This window comes from Notothenia coriiceps, unplaced genomic scaffold, assembly GCF_000735185.1.
Source record: "Notothenia coriiceps isolate Sejong01 unplaced genomic scaffold, NC01 NC01_scaffold00026613, whole genome shotgun sequence".
In the NCBI taxonomy this organism is placed as follows: Eukaryota; Metazoa; Chordata; class Actinopteri; order Perciformes; family Nototheniidae; genus Notothenia; species Notothenia coriiceps.
The window spans coordinates 120,442-128,218 of record NW_011359314.1 but is presented as its reverse complement, the minus strand read 5'-3'; the positions used below and the strand labels follow the sequence as shown (position 1 = coordinate 128,218).

General features: G+C 41.8%; 1 protein-coding gene across 1 annotated transcript in view; it reads left to right on the top strand.

Annotated features, from left to right (window-relative positions):
- Window positions 1-7,777, top strand: part of arap2 (ArfGAP with RhoGAP domain, ankyrin repeat and PH domain 2) — a 110,645-nt gene that overhangs the window by 65,410 nt on the left and 37,458 nt on the right. The gene's annotated exons all lie outside the window — the stretch shown is intronic.

Genomic DNA, 7,777 nt, shown 5'->3' with positions numbered 1-7,777 from the left:
TCGGCCGATAATGATCGGCGGCCAATCGATCGGAGCATCGGACATTTTGACCGGCAGGTTTTGAATTTACCGGTTTTTACAACATTTGAACAGCTAAAAACCGGTAATTACCGGCGAACGGAAACCCTGGATAACACAGTAAGTTGGTTGAAAACCTCCAAGATTCAAAGGCTTTATTTTCTGATGCAAAAGAGCTACAGCGTAGTTGTCAGTGCTCGAGACACAGCAGTCCTCCATGGCGCTGGCTTTACCGCCGTTCCAGCTTGTGCTGGAACGGCGAAAATGTACTTTCTGTAGAAAATGATATACTTCATGGCTTCATAAATGCAGGGTTGGACACCTGTCAACTTTTTCGAGGTTTTGAAACCAATCTAGGTAACACATTTGTGTAGATCTGGGTACAATTTTAGGTGATTCTGGCCTGTAATACATTTTCCCAACTGAGAAAGACTTCCTTAGAGCTGACAGTGTGTACACCTAGCTGCGGTAAGCTCTTCAGCACATTTGTTTTATAAAAGGTGGTCAGAAATACCTTTCCGGTCCACTGTATGTCATAGTGCTCTAGTGAGGGAACTATGAGATCACATTGTAGTTATCCTCCTCAGGCCATGTTCGACGACTGATCCAACCCAGTTCCAGATGCTAGAGTACACCAAGTAGCGATTTAAAACAAAATAACTCCTATATTCTCCCAGACAGACCTGAAAAAGGTGCTGACGCATAAACCTATGAAAAAAAAGAAGCCTTTAAACCCGGTGTGCGAGTTGGACTTTTACAACCCTCGGCGCCACATAAACTCAGCCTATTGTCTTTATACTTTAACAAGCCAATCATGTTCAAAGCTCAAGCCCACCATTGTGCCGCCACATTTATAAAAGCACAGTGGGAGATCTTCTCTCCCATGAATAGGAAATGAAGGCACACACATTTAAAGCTGGTGAGTTTTAAGGGAAAAAAGTAATCGCTCCCTTCCTTTTCCCCTTGCTACTTTCCCCCTTTGTGTTACCCACCATCGGAGGCTCAGCACAGATGTGGAGACGGGTGTGTTTTGTTTGTGCTGTTGCTCACCGGGCTGATGATAGGAATGTGTTAGATTAAAGGAGCGGAGGGAGGCGGGGGGGGCGGGGTGCGGTGGCTGGGGCCGAGGGGAGATTTCTTAGGGACTGTATTTTACATAATGTATGCACCGCGTCTGTGCACACTCGCCAGCCACCGAGCCTGTTAGGGACTCCTAATTGCTAGCATGGGTCACCTGGTCGCCTTTGGTGATGGCCATTACTTGGAGACACACATGCAGATACATACACACATTCCCCCGTGTGGTATTGTCCATCTGAAATGTGAAGTATACAGTAAAGGATGTTTCTATATGCTCGTTATATGGAAAAAAGTTGTGGGGGTTATCATTAACAAACAGAAATGTGGAGCTCTTCCTATAGAAATGGATGCCCAACTAAATTCACCAACTACTGTAGGCGTAAGGACACAGGTCAGGGAGGTTAGCCATAACTCAAATACCCCTCTGACAGATTTACACTGCTGGCTGAGATGGAGATCTTGCCTCAGGGTCAACCGTCAGTCAAGTTGGGACTGCATGGCCGAGTGACCACAAGGAAGATACTCCTACAAGTGACACATGATATTCACCCAGGGTCAGACCCACCATTAAATCTTGTATCTTGTTTACCTTAAAGATCCCACCTCCTAACAACACAGAAAACATACAGCCACTGTCGCCAGGTTTTAGATCTTTGTTGGAGAATTCCTTTGACACTTCTGCACACATGTACTTTATCCGTGTAGCTGAAGTCAAAATAAAGCTAAATGCCCATAACTTGGTTCAATCATTATCATTTTCCTCAGTGGGAAATATTTTGCAATCCCCTGAAAAACTCTGCAGCTTTGTTTCACTTCACATGACCTACTTTCGTGTGTGACATGATGAAGTATCATGTTTGTTCTTTCAATAATACTCTACGGTTGTGACCATCCATTATTCATTAGCAGGCTTGAAAAGATGATTGTAAAAAAATACGAAAAATATTTAAAGAAAAACATTTTTATTTTCTATTACGCATTTTTTTGTGAATAAATAGATTATAATGGTGTGCTGAAAGATTAAGGCTCCACACAAAACACTGTCCGAATTCCCCATTTGACTTTTTGCTACTGCCGGACGCATTGTCGCATCACACAAAGCTAAGTGTTCCATTGTCTTTGTGCCTGCAGCCTCTAGAGTTGCAGTAAAAAAAAAGACTTGCGACAAATTTTGATTAAACAAAAAATTGACCTATTTGCCGTTGTTTTATCTTGCAGAAAGTGGGAACAATTCAATACCCATATGACACCATCCCTTCTGTGTGGCGTGCTGTTGACAGAGGGAAGATAGAGATAAGAATAAATGGAGCCACATAGGAGCCAATATCGATGACAAAACAGAGTGTAGAGTTTGTTTATGGAGTTTAAGAGACCTCAGCCTTGGGTTACATTTCCACAAACACGAGGACACGAGGACAAAGAAGTATTTCATTTGTCTGCTGCTGTCATGGCATTATGCGCACCTGTTGTGACTGTTTGCTTAGATTTCCTTTAGTTTTTACCTTATCAAGCAGACATCCACAACAAGCATGCACTTCAGGCCTTCATCTAACCCCCGCATGGTGCTCTAAACCAGAAAGTAATGACGGCAAACATGCTTCTTCACCAAATTCACTGAACCCCCGCTGTGAGACAGGGATAAGCCGGCAATAAACAATCGTCAGACACGCTGAACAATTCTCACTCTTAACAACAGAAGTCTAAATTGGAACATCTCTTAGTGTGCAGAAAACCTTGCAGCTGCGTCCCCTTCACAGTGTGAACGGTGCTCCAATTTTGTAGAGAATTTAAAATGGGAAAACCCTGCATTTCCCCTGGATATAGTGTTTCAAAGCAAAGCCTGCGTCTCCCAGAACCCCCTTCCCTCCACAGCTTTTGTATCTTCGGCATCAGGTCATTTCCTGACGGCATTGCCACTTCATTAGCTCCTTCTCCACGGCCTACATGTGAGTGCATCCATGTTGGTCTCGGCGGCCCTCATCGTCCCGCCTACCCCTGCTCGTTCAAAAACACCCTGGGATACCACAGGAGCATGTTCATTTACATATCCCCATCCCAGATTTCACAAAAAAGCCAACAGCAGCTCCCCAAGGCAGAGTGCCTTCGCCTTTTGGAAACCCCTAAGGGCAGTTTCAATGATGGATGTATCTCTTATAGCCAAAGGCTTCCACTCAGGTGGTTTCTTGTGTATCTTCAGGTTCCTTTATCATTTTTCATGTCAAGTGAGCTCCCATATGCTACTCCCAAGAGGCTGCATAAGCCACATGGATAAACATTAAAATAGTTGTAGCATCAAGTTTGATTAAAACTATTTTAAACACTGAAAATGAAAGTTGAAAACACACTGCCAACATTGAATATTTTTACAATAATTTATTTTGGCATAACTCATGTCTAACTGAGCTGTCACCAGTTGCTAACTTGTCACTTTGCAGTTTGAACGTAGAGATGGATATGAAAACAGACACCCAATTCTGTGGATAATGTTCTTTGATCTGCGCTGATGCCACTTCTTGAATGCTAATTTCTAGTTTCTAGGCAAACACATATATAAATGGAGACTATTAGGTTTGAAAGTCCGCTAATTAATCAGTGTCTTTGCACTAAATCGTAAGTAATATTGGACGTTAGCATCAGCTGATGGTCTAAGAATGTTAATATAATTGATTTGAATAATAATAACAATACGCTTGAAAAGGTTGTATTTAAGGGCCTGTTGGAAAGATAAAAGGGGTTTTGACCGTCTTATATGGTAAATACCAAAGTGGGCTTCATAAATTCCAAAATGTGTCAATTCCCAACATCTTGATGGCTAATTTATTAGCTACAGACTATAAACTGATGGCTTCGCCAGCATTGCTGTCCGTCAAGGTCTGTAGCCTAAATGGATTACTCAGGAGACTATTTTGGCAAACGAGCAGTTTATTAACCAACAAGAGAAGTCTCGACCCTTGGATGTGTCACTCTGTGTTGGTGCCACTGGTCCCTGTCTGACCGGAAAGACAAGTTGGTAATGGATTCTTAAACGCTGCAGGTGGGTAACATTAACAACTGAACTCCACCTGCCACTTGGCTCTGCTGCCAATGCTCTGCCATGCTGGATCAGTTTACACAAAATACCCTTCCAAGTCCTTTTTTGAAAATCGCCATACACCGGTAAACTTGACAAAATGTTAGTTAATGACTAAACATATTAGGTTTATAGTTTTGTATTCATATAAGCACGGATGTTTATCAGACACATCCATACTAAGGTGAATGAATGAATGTGGGGTCTGCAATTTAAGCTAACAGCAGCCCTCACTGTCGTTGGAAAAGACCAGGCTGATGAGAGCGCTAAGACAGAACCAAAACATAACATTTGCGAGCCCCAAAATGAAACTAAATCGGGCTGAAACGCTCGTATACTGAAAGCGAACTGCAGGGGGTGGTCATAACTGTTTGCCACTACAAGTGACCCATTTCACTTTCTACTTTCATTTGCCCCATTTTTCATATTAACATGAAATACTGCAGCTTTAAAGCAACTACATATAGAATATCATGCCTTTGCGCTTCCCATTGCACTACTTGCTTCAAACAAAAGCGTATTCCATAATGTGTACTATGCTAAACTCATAAACATACTACACATAGTGGCTTTAAGGTTTCAATTTGGTGCCTGCTTGTGTGTTTTGCAGCCAGACAGTGAACCCCTGCCAGCTATTTGACTGTAAATCTCCGGGTAAAGCATCAGCTAATGCCTAAACTGTAAACAAAGCAATGCAAATATGTACATTGTGTTTTCTGGCGGCTCTCCACTCCACCCAGGAGGCCTCTGCACTGCAAAACCCCAAGCTAAGCAGCAGTGCCTCTCACTGTGTCGACATCATTCCGCTTCTCCTTAAATGACACACGGTGGATTTGGAGGCAAAGAAGTTTTATTGTTGCCACCCTAGCATCCCTGACGCCTCGAATCTCGCGCCACTTTAAAAATGTATCCAGCAGGCTTTCTGTGTGGATAATAAAAACAGGAACAACAACACACGTTCAAAGACGAACATTAAATCACAGGCCCTGTTTCATCTTGGGTCTCCATCCCACCCCGCTGTTAGCAACATAGCTACGGCTGTGCCTGTTTCTTCAGTGATTGGTGACGTTGTTGTTTTTATACGAAGCATAAAATGGGCTGTTGGAGAGTCAAAGGGTCACAAGCAGTACTCAGTGTTTGTGAAGTTTTTCTAATGAAGGAGGCTTTGTGTGTGTGTGTGTGTGTGTGTGTGTGTGTGTGTGTGTGTGTGTGTGTGTGTGTGTGTGTGTGTGTGTGTGTGTGTGTGTGTGTGTGTGTGTGTGTGTGTGAGAAACGCCCCAATTAAAGGTGGGGTAGGTAAGTTTCAGAAACCGGCTCGAGTGCACTAAAATTTGAAAGTACACAGCGAAAAAGAATCCGCCCCTTCCTTCAGACTTCCTTACAGAGCACCTCCTCCGCGAGAGCAGGCTGCAGTAACGTTACATATCAGGACAAGCTAAACACATCTAGGTTAGCAATACTACACAGCCAAAGCAACCCCGATATTGACTCTGGTTTGACTTCTCCTAGTTTCCACTTTCTTTTTGTTCTTAATTTGCTCCGTTACATTTTTTCTTTTGCGACCAGTAGACGATGTTGAACCTAACTCTGCCATGGTGAAAGTGGCCGCCTGACCTGTTGCTGGCGAGTCATTGAAGTACTGCTGCAATGCACGCCCAATGAGGGCACGCCCAATGAGGGCACGAGATACATTTGTGCGTGCACGAGATGGAAGGCTGACAGACAGGGCGGCAATCCAATCGGCTAAACGGATTGGTTGTAGTTTTTACAGTATTACGGGTTCCACAGATGACATTTTTTTATGGATTTTTTGTCAAAGCACTTCCAGTAAGATATTCATTGCTATCTGGATGTTATGAGCATTCCATGGAATATAACAAAAAGTGTATCTTGAGCCGGTTTCTGAAACTTACCTACCCCACCTTTAATAAATGAGGTTCATCTGCACTCCAATATACAGGACATTTCCTATTAATACTAATATTCTTACTTTCTTAGTTTTTTTAGTATACATTGTATTGCACATTCCTTCTTTTTAACTTCTTATCTTTGTATGACTATTTATTTACATTTTCTAGAAATGTGAATTAAACATCTAATGTTAATTACATTTTATTTTGTATTGGACGTTTTGCTCTTTAATTATGCCTATATACGTATCTTTAAATTGTTCTTATGTTTATATATCATTTTTTGACTCTTTCTTTTAAGATGGATAAAGTATTCTGATTAATCTATACTAATATAGATGTACATGTTTTCTCACTCGTCCTCTAGCCTCTTTTCTATTTCGCTGACTCCAAGTGTTATCTCTGCTTGCATTGCATATGTTCGACATTGGTGTTATCGTCTATTATATACGGCTTCACTGCCTGTGTGTGTATATGCATGTGTCTCTGATTACCCCACTGTCCACTGCTTGTCGGAGGCCACTTTGTGACCGTTGCCGTGGGCGACCAGATGGCTAATTGAGCACTCTGTCATGTCACATCCCTTCACTGGGGACTGAGCCAATCAGCACAGGCCAGACTTCTCAACTGCCGCCCCCACAGACATCACAGTCCCATCTTAACGGAGTCCAGCTTTAGGGCCCCAGAGGGACTGTTTAAAGGCTCACAGACAGAGCCTTGTTACCACTGATACAGCATCAAGCCACTGGCTTATTTACATTCTCTCAACCTGAGAACTTGGAAACTATGTGTGTGTGTATGCGTGTTAGACTCTCTTCCCTGCAGTTTGCTGATTAAATTCTGTCCGAGTCCATGTATTTACGATGCTGCTATTGGCACACACATTGTCCGTGTTAGATTCAAAGCTAGATTAGAGGTCGCTACTTAAAGTCACCCATGCTTTATGTCGCCCTGTTTCTGATTGGCGCTGGAGCATTGGCATTCAAATAACAATAATTGTTTCACTTGCTACAAGTAGCTACAATGCATGCACACTTTGAATAACAATTATTCTTAGAATTAACACTTGAAATAAGAATGAGAAATATCTCGGGTAAAGAAAATAAATAGCAACAAAATAATTTTAATCGTACCTTCCTTACTAAAAAATAAATCGTGTCTGAATTAAAACCAATTACTTCTACAAACCTTGGCAAAAAAAAGGCTTATGGTTACACTCAATGATTTTCTTTACACACATCTTTAGCATGTAACAAGATCAATACATAATGCCAGAATATTTTTCATTTTATGTCGGAAATGGCAGTGGATTTATAGAATATGCAATTATATATCAGGGAATCGCTAAAGATGAGTAAAGTAAAACACATTTTATGTAAACAAATATAGCTTTTTATGGCTTCTCCATTGCATTAAAGATCTGAATGGAAAAACTTGTCCATGCTTTTATCTTCAGTAGACTGGACTACTGTAATGGTGTCTTCACAGGTCTCACTAAAAAATCTATTAGAAAGCTGCAGCTGATTCAGAACTCCGCTGCTCGAGTCCTCACTAACACTAAGAAAGTGGATCACATCGCTCCAGTTCTGAAGTCTTTACACTGGCTTCCTGTCTGTCAAAGAATAGATTTCAAAATACTGCTGCTGGTTTATAAAGTTTTGAATGGTTTAGGACCAAAATGCATTTCTGACCTGCTCAA